The following is a 15,619-nucleotide window of genomic DNA, read 5'->3' as shown; positions in this document are numbered from 1 at the left end:
ACGTGACCGGTGGTGGGGAATTGAACGAGTTTCCCGTCCCCTTATTCCGAGGCAGCTCCTATAGCTCAATGCCTGCTGCAACCAGCGAGGCATTTCTCCGGACAGGGCCGCGCTAGGGGGCGGGAGAAGAGCGCTCGGAGTCCAAGGTGTTCTTTGTGATTTCGTCACAAGGGATATTAGCATATCAACAGGGGGGAGGGAGAACTACGCGCCGGGGAGTGAGTGGACGCCTTGGCCCTCCCTCTTCCCTTCCTTAGCTTTGCCGTGGATCTCCAAGCCACCCAATCCTAGGCTGGGCTAAAAGTGCAAAGAAAGGCAACGTGTGTGGACCACCAGCTCCATCCCTTTGTCTCCTCAGCCCATTCGGCGGACAGAAACCATAAGCACCCGAGTGCGGGTCCTCAAGACACCCTTAGACACCCCAACCCCCCACCGCACACTTTAAAGCACACCCACCAAAAGAACGGGAGGAACTGTAGTTTCTTAAGGGTGCTGGGAATGGTAGATCTCCCAGGAGCAAACTACAGTTCGCAATTTGGGAGGGCGGATGTGCGTTTCAGTTCTCCCTTGGCGGCTTTAGGAAAGCCTCGGGTTTTCGCCTGTAAAATGGGAAGAAGGCTGATAGACCTTACTGAGCGGCTGAAAAACACTCAACACCCAAGGAGCTTCTCAGGCGACGGGGTGGGCAGAAAGAAACGTTCACATTGCTTAATTTCCTTCACTTCGCTTTTCCTGTGTCTGGGAAGTTTGGAAGATCATTAATGACCCCATCTCGAGGATTGGAAGTAGCAACAGCTGCAGTGATATTATTCCGAGTAACTTGATCAATACTCGGGCAACGCTCGTGGGCCGAAGTCGAAGCGCTTTTGAGATCAATTCGATTTGAGTGAAGCTCGTGTCCGCCTCCCCTTGAAATCCATTGGACGGAATTGTGCCGGCCTTTGGTGCGATTTCCCTGATCTCTCCACCCTTTTGCGATCCTCTACACGCTTAACACCCCTTGGACTCAAAAGGTCTCACTTCTGAGATGACACGTCTAGCGTTGCACGGCCAGTGTTTGTTGTCGCTCTCAGACGTCACCAAACTGGCTTTTCCTCTCTCGCTCTCTTCTCCTCTCCCTGACTCGACCTTGTCGGCTTCTCCCTCGCGATCGCTTTTCTCTCCGCCTACCTTCAGCCTCCCGTCTTGGTCCCAGATCCACGCCAAACGGATGTAAACGTTATGGCAATGGGGACGGGGGTGGGATAAACTGAAAAAGGAGAAATTGCTGTTGAGTGATACAGCTGTTACGAAATCTCACACAAATAAACGGCGCGCCCTGCCTTTTTCAACCACTTTCAAAGAGAAAAGAACAGGGGGGGGGGGGGAGGAAGGGAAGAAAGATCTGAACTCGAGGATTTAAAACCCGGCCTGGACTCGCTCACAAGCGGGTGCTCAGTCTGAGTGGACGCGTGTTTCTGTGCTCAGTACAATAATACGGCGCTCGCCTCTGGCTACCGAGCTGGAGACGAAGCGCCACTTAGGTTGCAATCTAGGCAGCGAGTCCCATTGAACTGAATGGGGCTTACTTCTAACAGGAAACCTATCAGCTTCCATAAAAGCAGGTCTGAATCTAGGCACGTGGTTTGAACCTGCTGGGTCAACCAAGGGAGAGTTTCGGAAGGCTGCCCTATGAATTGGGAGTAAATCTGACTGAAATCAACGGGACTTACTGCGGAGTAAATAAGAGAGCGGAGCAGGTGGTCGTTGTTGCTTTAACTGCCTGCCGCAGAATAACTCTTTTCTTTTCTTTCTTTCTTTTTTAGTGGGCAAGAAATGAGAAGTCAGGTTTTGCCTTGCCAGATTAAAAAAAAAACCGAATGAGTGAGTAAAGTTTACGATTAAAATATTGGTCTCTAGTGGTCTCTCTCCCCTGTGTTCTTCAAAACACGCGCGCACGTACCAGCTAGGCAAAGTAAACTCTCGTTCCAAGTTGCTAGTGCTGTCGACGGAAATGAGGTGGTCAAGAAGAAACAGTGGCGGAGGCCTCGGCTTTGCCTCCCTCCCAATGAAGCATTAGAGAGGCCCTTTTGTGGCTGCAGCAGCGGCAGCGCACCATTTTGACCTGGAAAGGCACACCAACATCCTGCTTTGCTTGAGCTGAATTCAAAAAGCCTGAGGGATGTAAACGCGGGGTAGGAGGGTAGGAGGTGCGGGAATCACCCATTCTGAATCTGTTTCTAGAAAATCCAGGCTAACAGCCATCGCGGAAAGGGGGAGGGGGGGAGAGGCGGACAAAAAGAAAAAGAAAAGTCCAGGGCTGCTGCAAAAATTCCCTTTCTGACCGGGATGTGAAAAGGGGCTTTACATTCTGTGTGAAATCTCCGTTGTTGTTTGGCAAACAATGGGCGACTGGAAGGCTGAGGGAATGAATAGGCAATCCGCAGGATGCGTGCGGGTCAGTGCTTGGGGTCTCCGTCCTAAAGCCCTCTTTCTCAGCTTGCCACAATAAAGTAGCATGAGGTTTTAAGGCTTTGCTGGGTCACCGGCCATCTCCTATTATTCTACACTTCACAACAACAACACACACACACAATCCAGGCCCCCCCCCGTTAATCAGCACTGACCAGAGGCCCCTTTTGGAAACAAGAGGAGCAGAGTTGAAGAAAGACTCTCTCTCTCTCTCTCTCTCTCTCTCTCTCTCTCTCTCTCTCTCTCTCACACACACACACACACACACACACACACACCCCCTCAACAGGCCCTCCTGAAAGCAAGATCTCCCATTGGCACTTTGGACCAAAGTTTTCCACCCCCCTTTCCTTTTATCATAACAAAGCTTCCAACTCAGACCACAAGAGAACTGGACTTTTCTCCCCCTGTTTCTGGCCTTCTCATTCTTTCTCTCTCTTTCCTCGGCTCTGAAGATGATGGAGACTTTGTTGCAAGTAAGGATGCCTTTAGGTCAAATGGCCCAGGCCTAGCTGGGAGCTGAGATTGATCCTGGAAGGGAAAGCTGCTTCCTGAGCATCTACTTTGGTGAGGGAGTTAAAAATGGAAAGGGGTTTGGGTGTGTGTGTGTGCAACTGGGCCATGTGCTTTAGAGCTGATGGATTAGATGTCATTCCTGAAGTTGTCTGAGGATTTCTTTCATAGTGTAGTGTATTGACTCTGGCAGGAGTTTGTGTTGCCTTGTACTGTCCAGTGTAGAATGCTTGCTACTAACTAGAAGGGACTATTTTGTACATTAAAAGGGTGGGGAAATGATTTCTCTACAAGCAGAGATGGCAAAAGACCTTCCCAACTCTACAGTGTTATGATTCTATGATATGTGATTATGATTCATGCTTAAAGTATAAATGACTGTTTCTTTGTTTGGGTATTTTTTAAAAGTTCAAATTTATTTTAAGGTGAAGGATTTATTGAATTGCCCAGAAAGCAAGTCTCTATATAATCTGCAATGTATGGGTATAATAACTTGTCGATGCCTATATATCAAACCCATGAGAGGTCCCCCCCCCCTTTAAAACAATAAATTTGGTACTACTGTTTCTCCCTCCTAAATGCAATTCATGAGAGGTTAGTCCCACTGAATTTACCTCCAAGGGCATTACTAAGGCTGCAGTCCTATGCACACTTATTTGGGATAGCACCATTCAACAAAGTGGGACTTACCTCTGAGCAAACAGAGATAGGACTGAGTTGTAAAGGAGCAATCATGTGCACACTTGGGACTAAGCTCCAGTGAAGTCAGTGGGGCTTACACCCAAGTAAGCATGCACAGAATTCCACAGCACATTTAATTTGATTGGAAGCAAGATAGCTTCTTCTTCTTCTTTTCTTTTTGGAAAAAAGGGAAATAGATAGTTTTCTCTACCAGACTAAACTGCCCAGGCTTTGCAGTTGTTGTTAAAGGGCAGAGCCTTATATGTACCTGAGTGGAAGAAAGCAATTTGTACCTGTGAAGAGATTGTACAAATTGAATCCCTTGTGTATCTTAGGGTGGGGTAACTTATGCTGTTCAAATGATTTATTCTGGGGTGGGAGAACTTGCTTTCTTAAAAGGAGTCTTTTCGGTTTACAAAATGGTGGAGGATCCTTTTTAGTAAATAATTCCTAAAAAAAAAAAAAAGATATGTGAATCAGGGTGGTATCGCTAAACAGGTAAAAGCACTCAGATAAACTTGAAATAAAGTATCTGCACAATTATCTAGATGGGATTCTTTGTGGTATGCATATTCGGGGGGGGGGGTTGGATTGCAGGGGCCCACACTCAGGGCTTTACTGATGAAGACAAGGAAGATCTTTTATGACACCACCTAAGGATTTCCCCTCATTCACAATGGGAACCCCAAGACTTGCACCATTTATGAGATATTCACCTCCCTGCTTACAGTAGTAACATTGTCTGTCTCCTCTTTTTTGTCCTCTCAGGATTGTGTTCCTCAGATTTTGCAGAAGTTGACATTTCAGTAAAGGAGTAATCAAGTGTTATCTAAATTATTTAGAGCCTGGGATTAAAGGCCTTAATGCTGAGTGCTGACAAGCTTTCAAATGTAGTCTGGGGAGGGGAAAAGTTTTGTATTCTCTCCTCTCTGTATAGACTTTGAAAATAATTTCGATATGTACTGTGAATTGTTTTTATTTTTTAGAATTTATGCACAGGGAGGATGAATAATTCTTTTACAAGTCTTCTCCAAAGGAATTAATAAGACCCTCCAAAATACAACCCAAGCCTATTACACCCAGGATTGTGGCATCTGTAATGCCATTCTTTTAGAAGATCAGTTGCTTTCATAGGTACTTGTTTTTAAAAAGAGCCCTATTGTTTTGAAACTCTTTGTTGGTTTGGTACACAGAGTGTGCATTAATTCAGTAAATCTTCATATTTTCCCTGTTAATCTTCTGCATTTGGAAGCTTTGATCCAGCATTCCTTGTCTTCCCAAACTCCCACTGACTTCCTTCTCATGTGTACCACAGAATAACTGTGACAGTTAATCACAACATTTAACCTTCTCATTTAATGTTGATAAATGTCAAATTCTACTCCAGCATATGGCTTCGGTTGGGTGATTTGAATATATGTTTATTTAACTTAGATTTTCTTCTTTTCTTATTTTTCCTCCTTTTTTTGTAAAGGCAAGTTACCATATCAGTAAATTCTACTATAATGGTATACACAATTTCCCGTTCATTCTCATATGTTGTAGTACAGGGAACAGATTGCAGTATATTTAAATGGGGGGTAGCCTGGTGTGAATTTAATGCATGGTACCAGAATGAGATTCTCTTTGACATACCATTTAGAGCTAATATTATCTTAGATAATGGGCAACTTTCCCCTGGTTTGCTGACAGAGAAAAGGAAAATGTCAAGGTTAGGTTTTGCAAAGTGTTATATTTGAATAACATTCACATGTTCTCCTAAATTAGTAAGATTGCCCCCCCTTACTTGTATTAATATGCCGTTTTATAAGGTCAAATTCTACCATATTTTCTCATGCTGTGGAGTACGGTATTCTATCATTGGCCTCATCAACTTTAAAGTGTAGACTCTTGATGCTGGGAGGAATGGCTATACTTGTCCCATAGGGTTGTATGGGAGTGCTTGTAGCAGAAAGGGAGAAAGGCTCCTCGTATATTACAATATCCTTACACAATTCTCTAGTGACATAAATTACCCATTTCTGATTCATAGAAAGTGTCATTAATCAAGTAGCATTGGAATAAAGATGCGCACAAAGTCATGATTAGGTGATTGTAGCAAGTGTTGAAAATGTTGAATTTAGATGTTAACCATCTGAATGTGTTTTATATTTTTTTTATAAGGCATGAAATGGTGGGGAAACTGGTGGACAGTAGGAATATGCCATTTGCAGTAGAATCCTACACATATCTGCTCAGAAGTGTCTCACAGAGTTACTCATTTGTACTCATTGTGCTGTTTGTGAATGACTTTAATAGATTTCATGGAGATGGCAGGGATCAAGCCTGCATAAAAAAATGTGCTCTACCACTCAGCTAAGGTACTTCCTCTAGTATAAAAGTTGTGTAAAGGTATCATCCTAGAAAACACATTATTTGTTCTCAATGGGACTGCAGAGTAGATGTGTATAGAGTTGTGCTATCAGTGGATTAATTGGTTAGACTGCCCATACATGTCTACTCAGAAGTCATAGAATCATAAAACTATAGGGTCATCTAGTCTCACCCCTGCAATGAAGGAATCTTTTACCCAACATGGGGCTGAAATCTACCACCCTGGGGTTAAGGGTCTCATGCTGTACTGACTGAGCTATCCAGCTCTACATCAGTCTCATAGAGCTTAATAAGGCTTACTCCCAGGTTAGTGGGAGTTAGAACGCCTGAATCAGTTAAAATACTTTGACGGGTTAAAAAAAGATGCCTCCTATTGCAAAGGCAACAGATTTCCTAAAATGCTGTTTTTGTTTAATCTATTTAACCTGGTAAGCTGCTTTAAAACAAGTCAGGCTATTTGTTCAGCTGGTCCAATTTCATCTGCTCTGACTGGCAGCTTCCCATTATAAATATAACTTATATTTAAAATCAAACCCCATCCAGTGTTTTGAAGAATCTATTGCCTGATTATTTGGGGGGGGCACCTTTTAATCCATCAGAGTATTTCAATTGATTCTAGGAGAGAACTTGCCCACTATCCTTTTGAAATGGAGATGCAAAGGATTAAAACCAGGACCTCCTGCATGCAAATGCTCTATGACTGAGCAGTGGTACTTCTCCCTACTAGTATGAAAACCGTGGGGCAGGTGTCGTCCAAGAAAAGGCATTCTTTCTTTCCCACATAGGTGAGGATTCTTCTCTTAAGAGGGCTGTGACACGTGCATTTGTCATATAAAAGCACAGAATGCCCTTCCCCCCTTTCTGAAACTATTGTTTTTGCTTGTATGTAAATTTAAGCAAGTGATCGACTAGCAGCACAGTCCTAAGCAAAGCCCGTTTGGATCAATGGGGGAAATGTGCTGCATTTGATTCATTGGTTAAGAGCGGTTCCCTCGCTGCAAGAAGCCAAGTTACAGGGAACCAGGCAGAGGGCCTTCTCGGTAGTGGCACCTGCCCTGTGGAACACCCTCCCACCAGATGTCAAAGAGAAAAACAACTACCAAACTTTTAGAAGACATCTGAAGGCAGCCCTGTTTAGGGAAGCTTTTAATGTTTAATAGGTTATTGTATTTTGGTGTTTTGTTGGAAGCCACCCAGAGTGGCTGGGGAAAGCCAGCCAGATGGGTGGGGTATAAATAAATTATTATTCATCTAGCCCAACCCCCGGCATTGCAGGAATATGCAGCTATCCCATTCAGGGATTGAGCCTGCAACTTTGTGTTATTATGCTTTTTTTGGCATACAACTGTCCCCAGTTTTCCATATTAAAACACTGGGATTATTTATGTTGTATAGGCTTTTTTATTTTTAAACCTATCAAATTGAAGTTGCCCTTCTTGCGGTAAAACAAAATCTTACCACAAGAGCTTGCTTGGATAACAAGAAAGTCACATTGTTTCCAGATAGAAGCAGCTGTTAAGGAAAGTGGGAAAGAAAGGGGGAGGCAATGTTACTTGGGAGCTGGAATAACAGCAGCCGCAAAGCTTGCCTCTTAAACTGTAGTACAGTGGTACCTTGGTTCTCAAACGCCTTGGTTCACAACACCGAAAACCGGGAAGTAAGTGTTCTGGTTTTCGAACGCTTTTCAGTGCGGTTGTCGGCTATTGTTTCTGGGGCGCCTGCACCAATCAGAAGCCGTGCCTTGGTTTTTGAACATTTCAGAAGTCAAACGGACTTCTGGAATGGATTAAGTTTGGCGCATTTGTTTTTGCTATTTATTTTGCATTTTTGTGGCTTTTTTAAAAGTTAATTTGTTTTTGTGACTGTGTGGAACCCAGTTCAGCTACTGATTGATTGATTGTGTGACTGCCGAGATGGATAAAAGCCCCCCATCCAAACAATGACTATCTTCAGTGCAGGTAAGAAAAAGAAATAATTTTAGTTTTTATCATCTACAATACTGTCTTATTTATTTTATAGTACAGTACATTGATTATTGTTTTCATTTTATGGATCAATGGTCTCATTAGATAGTAAAATTCATGTTAAATTGCTCTTTTAGGGGTCGTTTTTTAAAGTCTGGAACAGATTAATCTGTTTTGCATTACTTTCTATGGGAAAGCACTCCTTGGTTTTGAATTTTTTAGTTTTGGAAAGGACTTCCGGAACGGATTAAGTTTGAGAACCAAGGTACCAGTGTATGACTCTCAGAGGTCCTTCAGCCACTCTTTCCACATCTCTGTTGGTGTGTGAGTAATGGAACTATAGTAAAGGTAAAGGGACCCCTGACCATTAGGTCCAGTCGTGACCGACTCTGGGGCTGCGGCGCTCATCTCGCTTTATTGGCCGAGGAAGCCGGTGTACAGCTTCCGGGTCATGTGGCCAGCATGACTAAGCCGCTTCTGGAGAACCAGAGCAGCGCACAGAAACGCCGTTTACCTTTCTGCTGGAGCGGTACCTATTTATCTACTTGCACTTTGATGTGCTTTCAAACTGCTAGGTTGGCAGAAGCAGGGACTGAGCAACAGGAGCTCACCCTGTCGCGGGGATTCAAACTGTCGACCTTCTGATTGGCAAGCCCTAGGCTCTGTGGTTTAACCCACAGCGCCACCCACATCCCCTAACGGAACTATAGAATAGAGCAAAAGAAGCCTTGGAAAGGAGGTATCATGGCTCCATCCAGGGCTGGCACCAGCATGCAGCACCCTCATGAAAATGCCAAGACCCATCACCACAGATACAGGTCTGGTTTGTACCACCCTTTCATTTTTCATTTTTGTCCAGTGCTGACAGGAGTGCCAAGACAATGTGACTGTACTTGCCAATCTCATTTTTAATTCCCTCACTATGTGGTACCGTATGTGCTTATTGTGTAAGGGAATTAAAATAGTGGTTCTGGCATGTCTAGCCATGTGGGTCCAGTGCTCTTGTCAGTGCAGGTATTCAGATAAGCCTCCCAGGTGTGTGCATGTGGGTCTATTCCAAAGGCCACTCAAACATGATCAGTGTTTGAGTGGCCTGGCTGATCAGTGGTCACTAACTTAGGGCTCTCAAAATGTTAGGCAGGGCCTCTGTACTGGAACCTGGCAATCCTATCTGACACCACTATTGACTGATTGAAAGCTGCCTGTAGCCATTCCCAATGTCAAATTTCAGAGAGGGCATTCCCTGTGGCAGCCTCTAAGGTATGAAATTTCCTCCCCTCAGAGGTGCATCTGGTACCTTCATTGTATAACTTGCTTCTTAGGTTTAAGGTCCACCTCTTTATGATGGTCTTTGACATTTATGGTTTGTAGGATCCATGTGATTCTTCTGATTGAAAAAGAGTGGTACCTCGGGTTACATACACTTCAGGTTACATACGCTTCAGGTTACAGACTCTGCTAACCCAGAAATAGTGCTTCAGGTTAAGAACTTTGCTTCAGGATAAGAACAGAAATTGTGCTCCAGCAGCACGGAAGCAGCCGGAGGCCGCATTAGCTAAAGTGGTACTTCAGGTTAAGAACAGTTTCAGGTTAAGAACAGACCTCCGGAACAAATTAAGTACTTAACCTGAGGCACCACTGAACTGGTTATAATCTTGTGTTTTTATATTGCTGTAACCCACCCTGAGGCCTTATGCTGAATGGTGTGTACAAAAGCTGCATAATAATAATAATAATAATAATAATAATAATAATAATAATTCAAATGCACCACAAGCTTGTCAGCAAATGGGAGATGGTTGAGGGAAAGCCGTATTATTCAGTGCTGAAGGACATACACAAAAACATGAAAACAGCCTGTTTTTTTAAAAAATAATAATGGGATCCTGATATTCCAAATATGGGAACTAGATAATGTGATGCCCTCTATATGTTTGAACTGCGAATCCCATCAACCCCAGCTAGCATGGCCAATGGTCAGGAATGATGGATGTTGTAGTCCACAACATTTGGAGGGCACCACGTTGACTCCACCTGGCCCAATGAGCCTCGTTTAAATGCAGGGGCTTGTTCCTAAACACCATCTCTTATCCAGCTCCATAGGAAATTGATCATGCCCACCATTGGTTCTGCTCTGCACTCTCTTTGACTTTTGTGACTAGAAAGCACAAAAGCTCTCATCAATAAATTATGCCAGCCAGGCATATTTGCATAGATTCACTTAATTCTCTTTAATTTATTCCAGTGGTGAAATTAAGATTTCATAGAAATCATGTTGTTTGTATCCTGCCTTACCTCCAAGGAGCCAAGAATAGCATTCAGGCCTCACAACAATTTTTTAAAATAGTGTGGGTTGAAAAACAGTATCTTTACGAGGGGTAAGAAAACTGCTTTGAGGGTGTTGTTGTTTTTTAACCATCAAGTGGTATATACATTTTAGGAAACAATTAAATTGTGAAATTAGAAGGCACTTGCCACAGATTGATGCTGACCTGTGAGGTAAAATTGTCATTTGTAAGGGCTGATGTGGTCTAGAGCAGTAACGGGAAGGAGCAATATGTGGATTAGAGTAAGGAGGAAAAGCTTGAGGCATGACAAGTGATAGGGAAGAATGAGGAAGGCTTATATGTTGGTCAACAGGAACACACACAGGGGCACATAGCAGACGTGGCTACTTCTGGCTGCCCTCTAGCATACAACACAACTGGAACAAAAGGGATAAAACAAAACAGGAATGTTTTCGAGGAATAATACAGACCCCATGGTGACATCAGGACTGGACAGCTTGTCAGTCATGCAGGGGGTGGGCAGCCAGAACATCTGATGTCCTAGCTAATGTTTATTTCTGCTTTTGACCTGCATCTTTTGGTGTCCCCCCCCCTTCAACCGAGAACATATCCTGAAGGGAAAAGTGGGGGAACGGAGATGGGAGTTTCTCCTTTTGCCACATTGCATATTTATTTTCTGTCATATGAGATCCTGCTGCTACTGCTTTTACCACAGATAGTTTGGGCAAGGCAGGGACTGAAACTTCCCCAAATATCTGAGCCAAAAGCTAGCAGCAGCTGTAGAAATATCACAATCTCTTAATGGCTGCTGAGCTGATGATGTTATTTAAAATAAAAATACAGTATTGTGACATTCATAAAGACATGTGGAAGCATCCAGGATGTCTGCTGTAAACAGAGTGTTGTGAATGAAAACTCAATGGTAAACTACTAGTTTATTTACATTTTTAAACAAGATCTCTATAGTTGTGTGGTGGGGGGGGGGTTAGCCCATTTATAAAGAGTTGGATGGTGCTCCTCCTCTATGTCAAATCCCATTTATCTGAGTGCTGCTGGTGCCTTTAATAGAGGAAGTGTGTCCTGCACACATTCTGCCTCAGCATAGAGAACTGGTGCAAGGAGTTCACAGCCCCACAGCTGAGGAGAGGAGAGAGCGAGGGAGGCCCCTAAGGCCAGTTCAGACAAAAAGCCAAGAAAACAGCAGGAGACCACAGTCAGGGGAAGAAGGCCCCAAGCTATGTGCCTAGTATTAAAACAGCAAAAATGGTAAGGGCTTCTTTTCGTGTGTGAGGGTGTGGGGGGGGGGAGGGGAAGGACAAATATGGTGACAATTTTCAATTGTTGAGCTTCCATATAAATTCTTACCAACTCTGGTTTTGCGTAACATAGTAAGGGAAATCAGATACATCAGTCCCAGTTCCATTTAGAATCATTTTGAAACCTGTGAAATCAAGTTTGCGTATTGTGAACAACCCCACCCCTTCCACAGTGCCATCCATAAAGGTCCCAAATATCTGTACTGAAATAAGTGAGTATAATTTAATTTAATTTAATTTAATTACGTGGCATCCTGGCATTCTCATTCTCTTCACCATTATTTGATTCACTAACCCTATTATTTTATTCTCTGTATGTATGTGTGTGAGAGATTGAAAGGAAAGAGGTAACATGTATATTTCCATCCAAAGTTCAGCAGTCATTTTTGTACACCTACAGGGCTCTTCTCTTCTGAGTCAGAGAGTCCAAAGTAAAAGCTGCATTCAGCAATTTGTTCAGGAGCTAGGCTTGAACTACAAAGAAGCCTCATGGGCATCATTTCGATATATCCTGAACCAAATCAAGCTGATTGGGTGGTTTTGGGATTTTCCTGTTTTGGATTGAGGCAGTCCCAGATTGCCCCAAATTAGCCTGGCGTGCTCGGTCCATGGGGTCACGGAGAGTCAGACATGACTAAACAACAACATCCCATTTAAACATGTGGTGGTGGGGGATGCAGGGAGATGCAAGCAGAGACTCGCACCAATCTCTCTCCCCCCCACTCCTTTCCAATGATCACATGTTAAATTAGGGGTTAAAACCCTGATTAAACATGTGGTTGGAAGGTGGGAGAGGAGACACAGGTGAGAGTCTGTGCTTGTGTCTCCTTCTGCCCCTTCTTCCCACTGCTAACCACATGTTTAATTAGGATTTAAAACCCTAATTAAACAGGACTGTGCAAGGGCCTCAATTTACTTTGAGGCCTGGGACTGATTGGGACCAATCCGAGGTGCTGAATGGAAATGGATTGGGGGAGGGGCTGTGCACAGCCCTGCTATGTATGACAGATTTGAAACAGGGTCACCTCAGTCATGGTGGTTTAGAAGTTCTTATATTTTGAACTGCTCTGAGATCTGCTGATGAACGGTGGTATACAAATTTAACAATAACAAAAAGTTTAGCAGTGTAACATATTCCTGCCCCCACTACACTGGTTCCTGCAATTCCCCAGCTCCCCAACAAACATTTTAACTATTTCAGGCTTATAGAATTTGAAAAAGGTGAATATACTGTCCTTGTGAGGAGGAATTAGGCTGCTTTCCACCAGCCTTATTCTTATTCTGCGTAGTGAGACTGTTTCAGAGTGCAAGCACTGAAGTTGTTACTCATAAGTATTATTACTGTTGAGTATTATTACATTAAAGTGATGCTTCAGAGGCCAACCATTGATGTCCTTATTCTTAACCATTATTAAGACTTTGAATAGTTCTATAGTTTAAAAATAATTTTATTTTTACACATGGGAAGCTGAAACTGAGATAATGTACCTTGCCCCAGAGCACCAGTGAGGGCCATTTCATTTCATTTTATTTCCATGCCATTCCATAACCAGTGTTCTCTGGATGGCTGACATCAAAAGTTAAAATACAACCCCCAAAATCAATTCAACAATAAAATGTATATGTGGTATAAAACCAAACAGCAGCAGAGATAAAAACACGAATGCTTATTCATAGATGACCACAACCTGAAACAATGACCTGAGGGGTTGATGTGTGAGTCTGTGGGAAAAAAGCAACAAAAGAATTTTGTGGCACCCTAAAGACTAACAAATCACATTTATTGATTTTATTAGAGCACTTTATATCCTGCCTTTTAGTGTAAATAAATACACCATTCATAGTGTACACCACTACACATCAAATGCCATAAACAGAGTTTGGGGTATTGCTTGCCTCACCTCAAGAATAAAGTAATAAAGTAATTAACACACTCATTGTGTGTGAGGTTCTCGTGAAACATGGACCACTTATAAACGCCATCTCCAACTCCTCAAAAGATTCCATCAATGGTGTCTCTGAAAATTTGTACACATCACTTGGGAAGACAGGCGAACTAATATCAGTGTACTGGAAAAAGCAAAGATAACCAGTGTTGAAGCAATGATTCTTCAACATCAACTTTGTTGGACTAGTCATGTTGTGAAGATGCCTGATGATCGTCTTCCAAAGCAACTTCTCTATTCTTAACTTAAAAATGGAAAGCATAATGTTTGTGGTCAACAAAAGAGGTTTAAAGACTTGTCTCAAGGAATTTAAAAAAAAATGTAGTATAAACACTGACAACTGGGAAACACTGGCCTGTGAGCGCTCCAGTTGGAGAACAGCCTTTACCTAAGGTGTCATGGGCTTTGAAGACATCCAAACTCAGGACGCAAGGGAGAAACGTGCTAGGAGGAAGGCACGCTTGGCAAATTCACACCATGATCAACTCCTGCCCAGAAACCAATCTCCCCACTGTGGAAGGATGTGTGGATTCAGAATTGGCCTCCACAGTCACTTATGGACAGTTAAAACTGTGTTTATGGAAGACAATCTTACTCGGCTACGAGTGATCGCCAAAGAAGAAGAAGAAGAAGAGTGTGAGGAGTTAGTGAATGATAAGTGAATCAGCCCAGAGGAACAGTGAGTCTACTCCAATGACAATACTCTGTCCCTTGGACTACAAAGGTTTTTCTGTCAGATGTTGGGCCATCTCTCTGTGTGGATCATTAAAGTTCTGGATGCACTCAAGCAAGCAAGCAAGCAAGCAAGCAAGCAAGCAAGCAAGCACACCTCTATCCATTTCCTCTATTTCTCTGGCCTGTGGCAGAATCTCAAAGCACTGGAGTGGGGAGAAGAGATGAAGACACTTGGATTTCCCTAACCCCAGCTTTAGGGCCCACTCAAGACATTTCACTACCTGAGACAAAGAACAAAAGGGAGGAGAATGGGTACAAAATTTAGATTGAATTGGCTCTTTATTTCATTGGCGCTGACTCCATCGGTTGTTGGTCTGCCTGCCTTCTGCCCTACCAATCCCAATGGGCGCCAACTACTTTTTAAGGATCAGATGAAATAAAACAATTCAGGGAGCGAAGGAGCCAAACAGAGCTGGTCTTTCAGCTGAGATGATGGAGCAGCTTCATGTCCAATCTTTCCTTCTGGGTAGGTGAAATGGATTCTGCCAGGTGACTCCTGAGAGAGGGAGGGAGGGAGGAACCTGATGGAGCTGGTCTCTCAGCAGACCTGATAGAGGGACCCTGCTTCTTAACTTGCGAACTGCCCTGAAACCTGTGGATATAGGGTGGTATACAAATTTAATAAATAATAATAATAAACTCTTCAGCTGCTGCAACCTGTTGGATCTGTCACATATCAAGTCAGATCATTGCCTTATCTGGGTTTCATCCAGTGCTACTTCTACTCAGAGTACACCCATTGAAATTAGTAGCCATGGCTAACTTCAGTCCATTAATTTCAGTCAGTCTACTGTGAATGAAACTTACCTGGACACAACCCTATGTCAGCAACTATCTAAGACCTCATAAGAACACAAGACCACTGCTAGAGCAGAGCAAAGTCCATCTAGTTCAACATCCATAGTGGTCCAAACAAATGCCTATGGGGAGGACATGAGCACAACAGCATCCTCTCTTCTTGTGCTCCTCAGCAATTGGTACCCAAAGGCATACCACCTCCAGTGCTGAGGTACAAAGCCATGGTGGCTAGTAGCCATTGACAGCTTTATCCTCCACAAATTTCTCTAAACCTTTCTAAAGCCACCCAAGCTGGTGGCCATTACTATATTTTGTTTGACTATGCGTTCTGTGAATAAATTCTTCCTTTTGACTGTTCTGACTATTACAATGGGCAGATTCACTAGATGACTCTGTTCTAATATGAAGAGTCTGGGAGAAAACTCCACCACACCATGCAAACATTAATATACCTCTGTCATGCCCCCCTTAGTTACCTTTTTGCTAAATTAAAAATCTTACGCACGTGCCTTTCCCAGCCCTGCTCTCTTTTAACTGGAGGAGCCAAGGATTGA

General features: G+C 43.3%; 2 long non-coding RNA genes across 3 annotated transcripts in view; both read left to right on the top strand.

Annotated features, from left to right (window-relative positions):
* Nucleotides 1-432: 432 nt before the first annotated feature.
* On the top strand, nucleotides 433-1,886 carry LOC309538525. The gene is made up of 2 exons (XR_014222273.1): nucleotides 433-1,212; nucleotides 1,806-1,886. It is a non-coding gene; the product is annotated as an uncharacterized lncRNA (long non-coding RNA).
* A 720-nt stretch (nucleotides 1,887-2,606) lies between these two features.
* Nucleotides 2,607-15,619, top strand: part of LOC309538493 — a 257,452-nt gene continuing 244,439 nt past the window's right edge. The window contains exon 1 of one of the 2 annotated variants that reach the window (XR_014222230.1): nucleotides 2,607-2,927. This is a non-coding gene — a long non-coding RNA (uncharacterized lncRNA). Of the gene's footprint in view, nucleotides 3,019-15,619 lie in introns of both variants that reach the window. The other variant, XR_014222231.1, reaches the window with a different exon arrangement.

Source organism: Podarcis vaucheri, assembly GCF_965113315.1.
Source record: "Podarcis vaucheri genome assembly, chromosome: 8".
Taxonomy (NCBI): domain Eukaryota; kingdom Metazoa; phylum Chordata; class Lepidosauria; order Squamata; family Lacertidae; genus Podarcis; species Podarcis vaucheri.
Note: the sequence above shows the minus strand (reverse complement) of the source record. Positions and strands in the feature narration are given on the sequence as shown.